Below are 18,232 nucleotides of genomic sequence, written 5' to 3'. Positions count from 1 at the left end.
CTGTCATCGAGAAGAACACAAGGCAGGACACTTAAGGTTAGGCATGTCAAATCTAGGATTTAGACCCTGGAGTTCAAGTCTCGGGAACTCAGATCCCAAGGACAATCAGGAAATAGGGGACTCATCCTGCTAATACTCTGTTAACTAAACTTATAAGACTAACAGGAAAGCAAAGATGCTAATTTGGTTTTAAAACACCTACTGCTAATTCGGAGGCTGGTTTGGTACTTGAACTTGGAAGATTCACCTCATCAACATCAACACCAGCCACTAGGGAGGAGCCTCCACATGTAGGGTTAACACAAGAGACAGCACTCAAGCCTGAAGAGTATTTGGTAAGCAAAAAAACTAGAGCATAAGAAGGCAGAGTTTGTTATGGGACATTTTTAAAATCAACCTCTGGGTATTGGTGAGCATCTATTCCCTGTTCTACTCGTGAATGAAATGGTATCCAGACTACGAGTCATTCTCCTCTGCGTGGTGTTAGAAGGTCACCAGCAAATAGCAGCATTTTCCCATCCCCCTTCCTCAGCATCTTAGTCCAAGAATCCTCAGTCAATGTGTGACCTCTGGACAGAGGTCGCTCTTTCTTATATGTCTGCTTACCTTACGTTAGGTACATTACATGGCACTTCCCTAATGGGATGTCAGGCTCCGTCCTCATTCCAGCAGCCCATTTACAACAGTAAACTCTCTTCGGGGAGAGTTACTTTCTGGAAAAATTTCCACACATGGCTGATGGCATTCATTTTGTGTTTGGCAGGCGTAACCAGGGCTCTCTCGAGGCTTCGTGGTAAACTGCAAAGTCTTCCAACCTCTGTGGCTGAATTCCAACCCCTCTTGGGCACGGCAGAGACAGGTGTCTTAAGGGCTTCCCTCCAATGAAGGAGGCTCCCTGAGAACTGTCATTAGCAGCACCAACCAGGCAAAGCACCAGCCTGAATCTCCATCTGACCATCTGCCCCTTCACTGCTGGCCTGAGATAAAACTGATTTCTGGAGAAGAGTTACCCAACATTACTTGGAGGGAGACTCCAGGGTTTCCGTATGAGTGGTTTCCACCAGGCAGCAGTGGACAAGACTCCTCCTACAGGACCTCCTAGGCCATGGTCTCTCCAGCCCTAGCTGGGTGAACAGGGCACTCCTCCAGGCTGAGAATACCAGCTATAAACAGATCTTAAATCAGATATGACGAGAAAATGAGAGTGGACAGTGGGCCTCACAGAGGCAAGAGACTTCATCCAGAAATCCAAATACCTTCAGGCAAGGTTTAAAGTCCCACTTTCAGGGTGCCTGGGTCTCAATCATGAAGCGGCTCCCTTCGGCTCGGGTCAGGATCTTAGAGCCCTGGGATTGAGCCCCACAGGGGGCTCCCTGCTGGGTGGGGAGCCTGCTTCTCCCTCCCCAACTCTCCCTGCTTGTGTTCCCTTTCTCGCTGTGTCTCTCTCTGTCAAATACATAGATAAAATCTTTAAATAAATAAATAAAATAAAGTTCCACTTCCTTTCACTTATAAGACCATTCCACTCCACAGAGGTCTGTGGTGCTTTATACGGGGCCAGATAACTATACTTCACACGAAGCATCGTGCAGCTGATTAAAACACACTTAATCAAACAGCAAAAAATTAATTGTGATGTGCATAATTATCTTATGGAACAAAGAGATAGATAAAATGCTGCCAATTAAGCTTAAACACAACCTCAATTTTAAGATGCACTCTGAAATCGCAGATATTAAAATGTGAAATATGTACATCTCAGAATCGATGAAAAACCGTCAGTCCTGCCTTCGCTGAGGGAAGATAGTAAACAAACAACGCAATGATAAACCCATAATGATAAATAAGACATAATTATAGATTGTGAAACGTGCCTTAGAAAAAGTAAAGACGGTGCAAGCTTCGGCGGGATCTGTATTCTGAATTACGACCACGTTGTGCTTAAATTCCTGAACTCTCCATCCCTGAGTTATGGAGAGTCACCTACCGTGGGCTTTGCGGCTTTGTGTGTACAACCTATGCTATGTGGTGATGTAGGACAGTCCAAGCATTGAGGTCAGACAGACCTGGATTTAAGCCCCAGCTCTGTCCTCTTCCAGCAAGAGGACATCAAAGCTTTTGTTTCCCAAGCTGTAAAATAGGAAATAAACCCACCTGCCCAAGAAACGTGTGATGATTTAATTCTACATAAACTGCCTAGATGCTCAAAGGCACCTCATGGATGAAAAGTATAACTATATTCTTTAATTGCAAAAAGGCTAGAGCTACAATTAGTGATAACATCAAGATAGGGGAGAAATTCACAAGGAATTGAACGTAACCCACAGCGCTGCTTGAAAAATTTGGTCTTGATTTCTGAGTCGCTCCTAAGACAAGAATGGATCCAAGTTTTATCAGTTACCATCTACGTATTTTTCTCAGATTTCCATCCCTAGGAATGTGTTACCAAGGTCAGCAGATCCAAACGCATTCATCAGTTTAACGGTCTTGTAAACAATGACACAGGGGGTAACATATAAGAAGGACAGATGCGTTCAGTGGGACGAGAAAGTACCGTATTTTACCCATCCTGAGTTGCGCTCGTTATTGTATGGAAGCTGGGTGCATCTGATAGGCGGCCTTGTAGCTGCCGTTGATCGGCCACCATCATGATAGAGCTGTCATTACCAGAGTCTGTGCAAACTCGGCTGTCCCTCTGGGTGGCGTGACGGGGCCACAGCAGCACTTCGATGCGAATAAACCACTGGAGACACATTTGAAGAAGAAATGCATGTCCTGGCTCTTTTCTGAAAATCTTCCACTGACACCTTCTGGGAAGATCAAGAAAACACCAGCATCCCAACTTACAGAATGAGTGACCATGGAGGGAAAATAATCCCAGAAGAGTCACACCCTGAATGGGAAGAAGTTTTAGAAATTTCTTCGCCAATTCATTCCCCTTATTTTTGTGTGGATGCACAAGAGAGATCTATGGTTTTTTGATCTGTGTTTAAGTAAGAGAACTTTTTTCAATTAAATTAAAATTCTAGAAAAGCAATGCATCCTAGTTTAATTGACAGTTGTTTTCCCATCTTACTGGTGAATGAAACAGTGATATGTCTTATATCTGATGTTGACTTAGATCAGATGAAAAACAATTTTATGCTACCTAGTGATCAAAGAAAACCTCTTGAAGGGGCACTTGGGTCGCTCTGCCGTTAAGCGTCTGCCTTCGGCTCAGGTCGTGATCGCAGGATCCTGGGATCCTGCCCCCCACTGCAGCGGGCCTGCTTCTCCCTCTCTCACTCCCCCTGCTTGTGCTCCCTCTCTCGCTCTATCTTTCTGTGTCAAATAAATAAATAAAATTCTTAAAAAAAAAAATTTAAAAGGAAAGAAAAACTCTTGAGGAAGATAGGATTTAAGTCAAGCCTTGTGGAAGAGTGAAATTCAAATTGAAAGAGGTAGGGCCTAACATATGCAAAATATCACGAACAAAGCATAGAGGTCAGAACTCAAAAGAGAGCCTGTCCTGTGTTACAGAGGAAACATGACTGATTCATCTCTGACAGGTATGTGGAGGCTGAACCGTGGGTGTCAACCTCAGGGGGCTGGCCTGGCCCTAGCAGGCCTTAGGGAGTCACTGAAGAGTGTGTTGGTTAAAGCCCTATTTAGGAAGGTGACCGTAGAGCTGTATGTAGGAAGGACCGGGACGGCAGAAGACTGAAGTCGGAACGCTGGGCATGAGGAAATTCAGGATTTAACAGAGGGACAGAAGCAAGGGGTCACCCAAGCTCCTCAAAAAGCAAAAAACCCAGCTAAATAAAAAGAGGCAAGTCCTCCTGTCCCAGCCTTCATGTTACTACCCCTGAGATATTTCTCAGAGAAATCCTGTCTGAAGAAGAAATGGGAAAAGACAAACAGAACTTGACAGTCGGTGATGGTTTGAAGACCCAGGTGTCAAAGATGGGTTCTACTTTGTCAAGCATGGGTGGACGGAAGAATCATAATAACTCTAACAGAAATGGGGAAATCTAGAGAAAGAACATTTTGGAGACTAGATAACTAAAAAAATATAACAAAGTTCTCATTCCTTACTTTTCTTATGGTTCTTTTCATCTTCAAAACATGAACCCTGTATCTGCAAGAGGAAACCATCAATACTTTTTTTCTTGATTCTATCATAATTTAAAAATCACAGTAGATGAAAAAAACTCTTCATAAAAAGAAAATAAAAATATACTCATTTGATAATCATTTGAGCTGCCTCCTCCCAAAGATAAATGATCTTAAAAGTTTCAAAGGAAGTGGTCTGGGTTGTTGGTTTTGCCCCCTTTTTCATGGCTTGAAATTGTACAGCAAAACCTAAGAAAGATGCATAGGTTTACTGAAAGCCTCATCTGCCAAAGTTCAAAAGAGAGGAAGGGAGGGAAAGATCGTAGAGGAGGATTCAGAAAGCTGACCCATTTAGAGTCGGGCATACGCTAAAAGGAACATCCCGGTTCTGGAGGCAGAGCCTGGAGGCGGGAGGCTCTGTGCTGAGTGTCCTTCCTTACACTGCTCCATACAGAGCCTCTCAAGGAAAAGTGTAAGAATTAGGAACTTCCGGGACCAGAAGAGGGATATGCCAAAGGAAAGAGAATCTCAGGAACTTCCTTCTGCCTTTTCTTGTCTTTTCCTTGCTGACACTTCCACTTCACTCCTTAGGACTAGCGTTGTCCTGGCTTTGGGAAGCCACACTTCTGATTGCGACTCCCACATGGGCGACACTGATAAACCAGCAGCCACACCAGCCGGAGTCTCCCCGTGAACAACAGGAGGTGGGTGGCCAGACGGTCTTGCAGGCTCCAGCCAGCTCCAAACAAAATGCATGGCCTAAGTGAGTGATCTCTGTCCCTGGGACCTCATGCACAGAGAACGCTTCAAGTTACTGGAATGTTATCTTCGTATGAATTCTTCATGTACAATCTTATAACAATGTCATATAAAACACCGGAAAAATTCTGTTATCACCGGAATCGTATGAAATGAGTTTGATCACTTTAACACTGCAGTGCTAAGACATTTTGATAATATTGTTTTCCCCGTAGGAATTTTTTTCCGTTCTAGATATCCAAAACTTGAACAAATGATGCTCCCTGGGCCATGGTATTAGTTCCTTGTGTATAAATGCTGCAGTGTTTTGAAAAAAATTCTTCTCCCAAACCTAAATGTAAGGCTCAGGAACTCTGAATGGACAGATGGAAATCAGGTTTTAGGCACATATCATGGAGTTCCTTAGCGTAAGACCTTCTAGCATCGGGGCTTTTGGGTTGGCTGCTTAGCATGATTATAATTATTCATATTGAGCCTTTCTAGACCATATTGCCTAGCTCAGTTACACCAGTCAGTCCTCATTTAGGACCAAAACTTCCCCATCATATCACATACAACTGAGAAAAATAACGCTTCCTTAAGCAGGCTCTGTTTATGGTTATAATCTAAATGATAATCAACAGCTTGAGAATGAACCTTAATGACTTGTTTTTTCAGAAATTCAGGGTCCAAGCAAATAGAAGACCAGTATTAATTACAGAGATGTGAAAAGAACCCTTACTAATGTGATAATTCTTGCTTTGGGAAACCAGTAGACGCAGATGATATTTACTGTTACGTTACCTTTCAGTTGCTATGGTTCAGCATAGGCGTCCGAAGGCATGAAGGCATCATCAGTTTTCCAAATATAAAACAACAAAAACTCCAACTCAGGGCCCCAGTTTTTTGGTTCTGATTTAGTATGTATTTAGGAGGAAACTGTATTTCATTACATAAGTCACTGCCCATACCCAGATCTGATCTCTAGCATCGAAGACATCTAGGAGCAATAAATAATACTGAGAAATTCTTCAACTCACATCCGCCTGCTCCTGCTGACTCCACCAACAGGCACATACAATTCTGCAGGATTCCATGACTACAGCTGCAGAAATGAGGCCCTGGGGCCCAGGTCTCACTGGGGGATCATTTTGAGGATATCTGCTATTTGTGCTTATTTTGGTTCAATAGGGAAAGAGAATGTAGAGAGTTGGGTTCACCAGCAGACATAAAAAACCTCATTTAATACTGCACTCAGTCCCTCTTTTGCTTTTCTCTTGTGCCAAAATATTGTAACATGGTAACCTCAAAATCCTGTTCCTTTTCTATAGAAATGTTTACGAGAAAAGTGAATGCAATGTCATTCAGTGTAAAATCAAGTCCTGATATTAGAAATTATTAGTTGATTGACTCTAGAGGCAACGAAGAATAACTCCGGCCTGGGATCTCAACCATCCTCCTGTCGGAAGCATGTTAATAACTGCCATGCAGAGGAACTTCCCAACTTGTGATAGCTTTACTTGGCAAACCCATTTACTCTGATTTTTATCATAAATATAAACCCATGAAAATAACCAAGACATATTTATAAATATGCTAACCAAAGGTTAGCGGTCATGACCATACCAAGGAGTCTGGCAGTAACATGAGATGCACTGACTTGTAAGACCAAATAGCTTTGACTCCAAGAACGTGATCAAATACGGAAAATCCATGCAACTGAAACCAAGCAGTCGTTTCTGGAAAGAATGTTTTGCCCCTCTTTGAAAAGCTTAAGAATGAACTTGGGGAGACACCAAAGGAAAATTTTCCAACCAGAGCCAAGAATATGATCTGATCACCTTGGAAAGAGAACAGTCGGCAGATCAGAGTTCCAACGGGAAACTGAGATGTTTTGTTTCTGGTCACCCCAGACCACCACTGCCAGCTCCTAGAGACCAGCAAAGGATCTGTCTTGTTGTAACTGGATCTGTGGGTCTCTATACTGTTTCATTCAGTGAAGGAAGAACAGTCCATTTATAACCTCACCCAGGAGCTAATTAGGTATTCCACAGTTACAAATTAGTTACTCTGCTATCAACAAAGCAAAATGTATATTGCCAAGGAAAACAAAAATAACCCAACCTACTTACCTGTTACTATATTCTATACCGCATCATTCTTAAAGATCATGACATAATTTATAATAAAGATCATTACTACCTATAGATTTCACAAGGCAAATTTTCAAACACTGGTGTTTCTTTCCACGTCAAAAATACTAAAATATCATTTCAGAGAATAAAAATAAAGTCTATTACTGCATATGTAAAGAATAAATTGGTTTTTATTGCTTGGTTTTATTGCTAACAAAACTCTGCAGACCAAACATTCTTTCAAAGTTTCTGTAAGGTTGAGCCTCAGTGTTTACTTCTTACCAAAACCAGCACAACTTTCCTGACAGCAGAGATAAAAGGACCCAATTAATATTAACGTATATATACATTTCTTATCATAAGTATATTTAACAATGCTTCATAATGCAACATCTAGTTTTTGCTTCTTAAAGAACTGCCAGATTCCTGATTTTCTATTATTAACTCTTCCACTGAAAACTGTCAACGTCAGATCTTGTACTTTCAAGTATCCAAATGAACTGGTAGACTTAATTATATAAATCAATTTCCACAGATTGAAGTGAATTAGATTATCATGGGGACATAAATATACCAAGTATGAAAACACAAAGGCCAGGATAAGACAAGATTTTTTAAAACATAGCCCTTACCTGGTGATTTAGTATTTGACATGAAATTAATCTGAACAATTACTTTCTTGGGATTATTTTAACTTTCAAATATTATACCATCAAAAATGTGGGAAGTTTCCTGTTTCAAAAAGAACCAAAGGTAACAAAGAAAGACCCAAAGGATCAAATCTTGTGGTATAATTCCTTTTCTAGGTGGGAAGGATATTAATTCTATATTTTAGGTGTGATTTAAGAAGATGTATTAAGTATTTTAAGGAAATGTTTTAGTAGAGCTCATTAATTTTACCAAAGCCACCGCCATTATATTTATTGAGCTTCTCTGATATGCCCAGCACAACATTATTCAAATATAAGATACGAAGACTTTATAACCTAGCAAAAAACTTTATAACCTGACTTTATAACCTTAGTCAACAATAAAGTACTAAACTGTAAGGACCTATCAAGGCACATAAGAATCCAGGTGGTTATATAAAGCTCATGAGCCAACGCAATTAAAATAGACCCTTAATATGCAACAAGATTTAAAACTTAAAACAATTTTCATAAAACTCAGTTTTGGAATTACTTTAAACCACTTTTAAAATTTTGGGACCAGGGCGCCTGGGTAGTTCAGTGGGTTAAGCCTCTGTCTTCAGCTCAGGTCATGATCTCAGACTCCTGGGATCAAGCCCAACACCGGGCTCTCTGCTCAGCCTGCTTCCCCCTCTCTCTCTCTGCCTGTCTCTCTGCCTACTTGTGATCTCTCTCACTCTCTCTCTCTGTCAAATAAATAAATAAAATCTTTTAAAAAAAAAAAACCTTCAGACCAATAGCACACAAAAAAATAAAGGGAAAAATTAAAAAGCTGAAAAAAGTCTTTATATTTTCCTTTCATAATCTAAGAAAAAAAAGGGAAATATGTTCCTGAGGGAAGTGTCCTGAAAGTGAGCTACAGCAGGCCAGGAACAAAATGCTTCCTCTCTGATTTTTTACTTTTTTCCTTCCCCTTTCCCAAAGTAAACGGTGAACATTTGAATCTGCTGCAATAGAACATTCTAGAACAGTGTCTCCCTGTTCCCTGCGAACCACCCCACAGCACTGTATCACTGCTACTTCCCGCCAGCACGGACATTCCACCTTCTACTTCCTGGTCACCCTCCTTCTCCCAGAACCTCCCCATGGGCTTCAGTCTCCCTCCGTCCTTAAGGGAAAGCCAACAGAAAATTCATCTCCCAAGCAAATCCCACACAATCTCCTTCACATCATCACCAGTCTCTCTGCCATTCAGAGCATCAGTTTGAAACAAAGGAAGACCAAACCATCAGCCCTGAGGCTAAGGCCAAGGGAGCCCAGCGTGATGGGGGCTGGGGGGGTGGTTCTCGGCCAAGCAGCGGAAGGAAGCAAACAGGAGTATGCCGTTGCCTATCACACAATAATAACAACTGGGGAAAAACAAAAGTTGAAGGGGTTAATTCACGGAGTGATCTAGAGCAATGGGAGAAAATCTATTGCTTCTCTAATCCAGGAAACACACAAAGCTCAAAACAGCAGTCTCCTCAGAGAAAATGTTAAGGTAATTACCATGGAAAGAACAATAGCTGAAGGCAATTTTTCTCCAAACTCTTATTCCCATTTGGGAATTACATTCCTCTCTCTCTCTCTCTCTCTTTAAAGAAAATTAATGAAATGGAAAACATTTTTAAATCACAGCAGTTTGTTCTGTGGAAAGTTTTCCAAATGGTAAGCATTTGCCTTAGAGTTCATTTTTCCCTAATTAGTTCTATCCAGCTCTTGTACAGATTAAAGCTTGTGAACCTCAGTTCAAAACTCTTATTTAAATATTAAAATTTTATTACAATATACAGGAAAAGGCGAGACCTATATTTATTCTAATATACAGGGGAAGAAAGGTCCTTGCCAAGAGCCTGTGACATTGAAAAAAAAAAGCCTCAAGCTGCCTCCTGCCCTTCCCTGCAAACACCCGCTGGGACAAGGACTCGACTGGTCATCCACTCCTGCCAAGGGGGTACAACTTCCCTCCTTCTGTGCGGGACAAACTGCCATGCACGTGGCAAGAATCTATTCCCATGTCCTTTCTCAGAAGCTCCTTCTCTGAAATTCTACATCATTTTCATCCTGAATAATGACATTTTAGAAATAAAATTTGTACTAGGATTTTTTTCAACAATACCTTTGAATAACTGGATTAGCACAGCATCTGACACATAATAGGTATATATAGATAGATAGATATAGAGAAAGAGATAGAGATAGATATAGAGATATATTTATATCTCTATATCTATCTCTCTCTATATCTATCTCACAAGGGATCATTTTTTAAATCACTTACTCTATAACAAACTAAAATAATATTTTTTAATCTTCTTGAAGGTTTCCTTTTTCACACCATTTTTGTTCTCATTTTTGGTGTCGGTTTTCTTTTTTAATGTGTTGGTAACAGGTAGTGATCGTGGAGTCTGGGGTGTGCTGAACAAGGAGCCATTGGTGCGAGTGAAAGGCAAGTCCCACCCCTACTGCACATGTCAGCTTGTCTGGCCTGTGCCAGTAGTTGAATAGAGGACGTACACTTGCTTGTTCTGAATTTCCATTTTCCTCTACTAGCCTAGACTGAAGCATGAGGGATACACCATGATCAACTTCCACATCTTTTTCTTGCATTGGAATAACAAGCGGCTGCTCTTCTTCATTATCATTTTACTGAGTGATTATCAGATGGGATAGAAGTGCAAACTGGAATTCTGTGAACTGAATTATTCATATGAATGAATTTCAGTATACAGAGCAGCCGCTTACCATCGCTCTTAGCGATCGGCTACGGTTGACAAACATTCCCTTACAGGGGACTGTTGTTGCAATATTATTTGCAGTGTGGGATGTCAAAATGGCAAAGCTCTACTATTAATAATGGGTCTCCAGATTTCATGCAGGGAGCACTGGGCCTGCAATCAACAGGCTTAGGTTTATCTGGCTTTTCTCTTTCCTTTTTAAAAAGAAATCCTCAGAATTCCAGTTACAAGACTTGGAGCACATCAATCTTATGCCCTATAAAATCTTACGTCTGGAGGTTAATAAAATGAGATTAATCCGGAGATACTACATGTTGAGTTCTTTCCTTTTTTCCTTTCAAACACAATACATTAAATGATGCCGGTCTCCTCTCTGGAAGAGGGTTCTGGAAACAGCTTACTAGGGATGGAGGTTAGCTGCCATCCAGTGGTTGGAAACAGAACTCACTCGCCAGAAAAGCGAAGGAAGTTTCAAGTGGGCCCGTGTCTCGTGACCACAAGGCACCAGTAGCTTACATTTGCCATCCCATATTTACAAAAAAACAAGATGGGGAAATTGTCAAATGCTTTAAAGGGAGAGAAGCCAAAGTCTCCTCTTCTCGAATTCTAAAGCCATAAGAAACTTATCTCTACTCGTTTCCCTTTCAAAAATCCCCAATTTAGAAACTTCACCTACCTGTACAATATAAATGGAACTAAATGATGAAATAATTATAAAAGATAAAATAGACCCCCACTGCATGAAAGATGGCACATCAGAGAGACAAAAAAATTTTATATCAATTTCTAAAGAAGAAAAACATGAAATATATCCATATAGTGATCCCAAGCCTGATAGTTTCATAGCAAATTCACTTCGAATGATTTTTATCATTTTCTGTTATGTAAAATGTTAATATCATTCTCTCACTTGCTCCTTAATTTACCCTAATATGAACAATCCTAATACTTTTAATAGTTTTAGATTTATTATTATTAGTTTTATTTTTAAAATTTGTTATTATTTTATATTGGAATATATAATGGAATATATTATTATTCCATTTACTGTGGAAAATATAAGAAAGTGAAAGTAAAATATAAGAAAGTGAAAATAAATATCAATAAAACCTGAAGACTATTAACATATATTCTGCCAGTCTGTTTTCTATGAGAAATGTCCCACGTCTCCAATTCTCTTATAAAAATTAATTCAAAAATATGTATCTATATGTATTTTTTAAAACTTTAAAAAATTTTTCAGTAAGTTATTAGAAAAAAGTATTCCCTAAAAATTATACCCTTTGGTTCTCATGAGAAATATATTTATCTTTGCCTACATGATAGGTGGAAAATGATAAGCCACTGTAACCTCATTGCTAATATAACTTGCAAATCTTTAGCAATAATAAGGCTGAACAAAATATTTATTAGACATTTGGTGAGGGGAGGGGCTGTATGTATGTGAATTTCCAGTTCTATCTCTTCCTATTTTTCTCCTGGTAATTTTCTTTCTGTTGATTTGTAATTGCTCTTTCTAAGACTGGATAAAGATACAGCACACGTACAGAAAATGAAGAGCAGCTTCACTGCTATCATATAAAGTAGAATTAAAGACTTGGACCAAGACAGACCCTTCATTTTTATAAAAGGTATAATCCGCTATGAGTATATAGCATCTATGTGTTAAAAAAAAAAAAAAAGCTAACAAACAAAAAACAGTATTGACATAAAATAAGCAACGCCTGTTAGAGGCAACATTAACAGAAAAACAATAATAAAAGCGTGTTCTAAACAATGTGTTAATAGAAATATATTGAAATTTACAGTCCCCAAATAATACTATTCCTCCATAGTGCCACAGATGGTTAACAAAACTAATTAGATCAAGGAAACCTTAATACATTGTAAAGAACAAAAGTCACACAAGTCACAATCTCTTACAATAATGTTATATATTGCAAATTAATCATGAAGGAATTCTACGTCCCTTGACTACTTTAAGAAAAATTTTGGAGCACTTGGCTGACTCAGCCAACAGAGCTTGCAACTCTTGATCTCAGGGCTGCAAGTCTGAGCGTCACACTGGGTGTAGACACTACTTAAAAATCAAAAAATCTTTTTAAAAAAACAGTAGAAAAATCTCTTATAAATTACTACTGGATCCTTGCAGAACTCCAAACTGCAAATAACAAGCCATTTGGAATATAAATCCCACTAAAGACTCAAGAGGACTGATAAACATGAACATTGAGAGGGACATATGTGGATTCACTTCCAGGGTCTTGAGAAAGGTAGGTAGAGAGTGTTGGGGAGGGGGGGGCTAGTTAGGCTGAGTTGGCCAAACCACCCCTGAGGGGTTCTGACCCTTGAGGCTTTGAGTGCAAGTCTCTCAGGACCAGCTCAGCACCCAAGACGAGTCCTGGATCACCCCCAAGTGCGTGAGAGAAGGGACGGCACACAAAGACGGGTCCAGGGCAAAGAAGACAGGTGGGAACTGGAGGTGGCGCGACCATCTAAGATCTCCTCAGTCATTCCGTACCTGGTTCCCAGGACCTCCCTCTGGAATTCTAGATGTGTTCCATCAAGGTTCTTCATTACCCTCTCCAAGAAGTGCATCCCAGATCTAGACTCAAACTACATCTCACTTGAGTATGAGGCTCAGAGTAGAAGAGAAAACAAGCGCTCAGGTGAAAAATCACCATCAGAATAGTAAAGGGACTTGTCCGAAGCCTGAAGACAAAGTGTCTCCCTGTTCACACACAGCATTGTAAGCCCTCTCTTAAAGTTGCTTCTCTCATTCTTTCTACTAATCCTTGACTCTCAACTTTGCTTGCCATCTGACTCACAACATACCTCCACCAAGGAGGATGCCCTGATTGACACTGTCTCCTGACCCTGAGTGTTCCTCTACACAGAAGTCAATCCTCAAAAGCTTCTGCACAGCAAAGGAAACAGTCAAGAAAACAAAGAGGCAACCCACAGAAGTCAATCCTTAGAATTTTCACTATTTGTTTATATTAGTTATCTGTTTATGTATTTGTTTTGAATTCAAAGCAGGTACCAATCTACGGATACTTATATGTAAAAGACAAGCATCAGAATTACTGTGTGTAAACTGAGTTTCAGAAGTCAGACTATATTTTCTCATTTATACTTCATAATTTTGGTTTTACACAGAAAAAAAATGACTAGAAGAAATCATAAAAAGTGTTTTCACCTCCTAGAAAACAATAAGCATCTAATAACACATTCAATATATTCAGATTTTAATTTTAATATTGTAGAACTTTTTAAGGCTTTTTTTAAATTGTAAGAACAGAAAGCATTTTTTAATTTTTTTAAAGATTTTATTTATTTATTTAACAGACAGAGATCACAAGCAGGCAGAGAGGAAGGCAGAGAGAGAGGGAGGAAGCAGGCTCCCCGCTAAGCAGAGAGCCTGATGCAGGGCTCGATCCCAGAACTCCGAGATCATGACCTGAGCCGAAGGCAGAGGCTTTAACCCACTGAGCCCCCCAGGTGCCCCCAGAAAAGCATTTTTTTTTAAAGACTTTATTTATTTATTTGAGAAAAAGGGCGTGTGCACAGGAAAGGGGTAGAAGGAGAGAATCTTGAAGCAGACTCCCTCTTGAGCTCGGAGCATGACGCCAGGCTGGTCCCATGACCCATGAGATCATGACCTGAGCCAAAACTAAGAGTCAGAACTCAATCGACTGAGCCACCCAGTTGCCCCAAGAATAGAAAAACACTTATAAACACAGGTATTAAAGAAAAACTGCTATGGACACTTGTTGGAAAGGGCAAAGCAGATGTTACTCAAGCTACTGCAGTACAGAAGAGAGACTTCTGTATAGAACGGGGCCTAACTCCAAATCCAGCCTGGGCAGCTGGGGATCTATAGCCAACAGGCAGGGCTCAGTGGGTAGAAAATTACTTAGAGGAACTTAATTAGAAATCAAGGGTAGGTACAGTGTCTCAGAAGGATTCTTGTAAAACATGGGCTTGGCAGGCCCAAGGACAAAGCAAGTCAATGAGAGGGCTCGGAAGCCTGATGAATGAGCATCTGGTCAAGGAAGGAGTCCCTGTCACAGGTATGGGAGTTTAAGAATAAACAAGCAAATGAAAAACTGTCTCAGTAGTTGCTCAGCTGGACTCACAGCAAGAGACTCCTAGGGGTACATCCGTCTTCGGTGGTCAGGCTGTGGGAGCAGGGAACGCTCTCCACACCCAAGTGTTCTGCCATGTTGATGACTCAGCAACCTTCTCCCTCTCTTTGTTTCTAGTGCTCCTGTTACCACTTGGCTCCACCAGAACTCCTGGTTGGAAACAACTAGAATCAACTCTAGACAACTGGAGAGTAATCATAAAACACAATGTATCATTTTTTTTAAAAAGACCAATTCCTAAAAATAAATAAATTGAAAAAGAAGTGGCTCTATGTCTCAAGTCAGTGGCTTAACCACAAACAGAAGAATTTTTTTTTTTAGATTTTATTTATTTATTTGACACAGAGAGAAACAGCGAGGGAGGGAACACAAGCAGGGGGAGTGGGAGAGGAAGAAGCAGGCTCCCCGCTGAGCAGAGAGCCCCATCCAGAGCTCAGTCCCAGCACCCTGGGATCATGACCTGAGCAGAAGGGATCTGCTTAATGACTGAGCCATCCAGGTGCCTCAAACAGAAGAATTATTTTAAGCAACTCAAAATGCAATAAAGTTTTTTTCATATCTGAGATATATCCTAAAGACTGAAAAAAAAAGGGCAAGTTGTTTTCAGCAATCATATTGTTGGTAATACTGGGATTATTATTTTTCATATGTAATGAATAATATATGTCCTACCATATAGTAGGATAAACAAAATAAGTAAGTTGGCTAATATCATTGGGAACTAGAATTTTCAGTATAAAATAAAAGGGATAAAAACATAAAAATCAAATAAATAAAAACTGATTAATTTTAAATTAAAAATACCATTATGAACTCATGAAGTATTTTTCTCTTTTAAAAAGTCTGGGGCATTGCTTCCCAGCCTTTTGGCTAAGATCAAGTGTAGAAGTCTGGGGCACATGATCTCAGGGTTTTGAGTTCAAGCCCCATATTGCATGTAGAGATTGGTTAAAAATAAAATATTTTTTAAAATATTTTCTATTTTCCTTGCTCTATCCAATGAAATGGAAATAAACTATGATCAACTCGGTAGCAGTGAACACCCTTAAGCACCCAGATTACAGTGTCTAACTACATCTCCCATGAAATAGAACCAGAGCTCCTTAAGGAAGTCACTAATTCCTAGAGTAGGGCAGGAAATGTACAAGATGGTCATGACTCATCTCCATACCAGAAGGCAAGGAAGCAGTCAAAGACAAGTGGGATCATACCAAAGGACACAGGTGCCAACCTGAAGTGACTTTCATGGACCAAAGAGAAAATGTAAGCAATAAAAATAAAATGACTACAACAGATTTAAACAGAAAAATATAAAAGATCCATGATTTCATGCTGATACTTAAAAAACAAAAACAAAAAATATTTTACTCACTTCTGGTGGTTGCAATGGGTACCAACCTACTTTAAAAACTGATAAAGGGGAAAAAATCATTGTTCCTGCTTTTCCAGAGCAAACTTCATTTCACAGCCATCAAACAATTTATGAGAGTTGTTTTTAGAGAAGAATTATTGTTTTATTTATTTATTTTTTTTAAGTAGGCTATATGCCCAGCATGGAACCCAATTAGACCTCATCAGAGGTTGTGAGTTCCAGGAGCCCCTGGAGAAATCTTGTTTAATCCTTATGACAAATTATCACTGAAAACAATTTAGTACTTTGTGGTTTATTTTTTTTTTTTCAGTCTTTAAGATATATCTTAGATATGCACAAAAAATCTACTGCATTTTGAGTTGCTTAAAATAATTCTTCTGTTTATGGTTAAAACCATTAACCTGAGACATAGTTAGAGCCACTTCTTTTTTCAATTTATTTCCCATTTTTAAGAACTGCTTTTTAAAAAACTGATACTATTTTTTTTTTTTTTTAAATGTTCAAACCAAAAAGGCATGGAGGGGCACTTGGGTGGCTCATTTGGTTGAGTGGATGATCTCACCTCGGGTCATGATCTCGGCGTGGAGAGATGGAGCCCCACCTTGGGCTCTGTGCTGGGCCGGTGGAGCCTGCTTAGGGTTTGCTCTCCCTTGCCATCTGCCCCTCCCCTGCCACCCCTGCTGATGTGCACATTCTCTTCTTCTGAAAAAAAAAGCATGGGGGGCATGTAATGAATACCAAGAATATTGAGAAATTATTACTGGATGGGTATAATACCATAAATATGGTATTTTTTAACCTTTATTTACCAAAGTTACATACTCAAGGTGCTAGGGTTGGGAGCTAAAGTGAGTTTGGCATTTTCCAGTGTCTGGGCCACAATGGCAGCCCTAGGAGCAGAGGTGGGGCAACCCCATTAGGTTACAGATGAAAGGGATTGGAGTTGGCTGGCCCTGCTTCTAGGGGCCCCACTGGGAGTAATGGAGGCTCGGAGGAACCAGGATCTACACTGTGGAGGCTGTAGAGCCCTGGTGGATGACCTAGAGTGGGTAACTGCCCAAGAAGACCATTCAGATGGGCTCTTTCCAAATCAACCCAGATGATCACCATTCAGGGGTGGAGGTGCCCCATGCTCATGCAGAGGCCCGTCTCACAGAGCTGCTGACTGGATGCAGGAGCACGGCGGTCAGACTGACCCCTCCACCCACTGCAAGAACTATGTCCATGGAGTGCACCAAAATGGAGAATCCAATGAACTGAACCTGGAGGCTATCTGGACAGATTCAGACATGTGGGGCACTCTCAAATTTGCCAGTGAGAGTACTGTGGAGGAACAGGAGGGTGAACTCATTGAATTCTATTCCCAAGAGGCTGACGATGCGAAAGACAAACTTACTTGAGGCTGAACAGAAGTATGGGCTCATGCCCTGGACATATCCCTCGATGAGCTATGAACCACTGGGGCCACCCAGACTGACAGGCTTGACGGGTCACCCCCAGGAAGGAGAAAGTGAGGCAATACCTTGCTATTATGTTTTTACTGAAATGAACAGAGAAATTATGAAATCAAAAGTAAGAGGAAGGAAGGAAGGAAGGAAGGAAGGGAGGAAGCTACATATTGATGTATCTGTGGGTGGAAAATTGTAATGTTTGGTATTTACTTTAAAATCCTCCAGCCATGGGGCACCTGGGTGGCTCAGTCAGTTGGGCGTCCCATTCTGGATTTAGGCTCAGGTCGTGATCTCAGGGTCGTGGGACCAAGCCCCATGTCAAACCCCCCACTCAGCTTGGACTCTCTTCCTCTAAGATTCTCTCTCTCCCTCTTCCTCTGCCTCTCCCCTTACTCATTCTCTCTCTCTCTCTCACTTGCTCTCTCAAAATAAACAAAATAATTTTTTAAAAAAATCCTCCAGCCACAACAATGGAGAGGAATAAATAAAACCTTTCTCCAAAACCATCAGAGAATGTGGTTAACTGTTGCAGTGGGTGATCAATAATACAGAGGTCTCATTAGATGATTCTACTTTCATGTATTCTTCAAATTTTCCATAATAAAAGCTAAGAATTTTTCAGGGGTTTATAGTGTTTGAAGCTACACACAGCCCAAGTAGGATAAGGTCTGAGAAGAGTGACAGCTTGGTGTGAGTACTGTGAACTGAGCAGACACCACACTGTCTCGTTGCTCTAGGGCTCCAGGCTTTCTTCTCACTCCCAACCCCAAACCTGCTCCCTTGACACCTCGTCAGCATCTGCTCTAGTAATACTACAATGCCTCAAACACACTGGGGGTTCCAATCTTGCTGTTTCATGAAAAATGCCCTGTACCTTTTCCACTTGGTAA

At 40.4% G+C, this 18,232-nt stretch overlaps 1 pseudogene across 1 annotated transcript; it reads left to right on the top strand.

Moving 5' to 3' along the window:
* The first annotated feature begins 16,621 nt into the window (after window positions 1-16,621).
* LOC309861942 (protein canopy homolog 2 pseudogene) lies at window positions 16,622-17,291 on the top strand (annotated as a pseudogene). Its single transcript has 2 exons — window positions 16,622-16,678; window positions 16,786-17,291. The product of its transcript is annotated as a protein canopy homolog 2 pseudogene (transcript).
* Window positions 17,292-18,232: the final 941 nt, after the last annotated feature.

This window comes from Mustela nivalis, assembly GCF_964662115.1.
Source record: "Mustela nivalis genome assembly, chromosome: 3".
Lineage (NCBI taxonomy): Eukaryota > Metazoa > Chordata > Mammalia > Carnivora > Mustelidae > Mustela > Mustela nivalis.
This window is presented reverse-complemented; position numbering and strand designations above follow the sequence as displayed.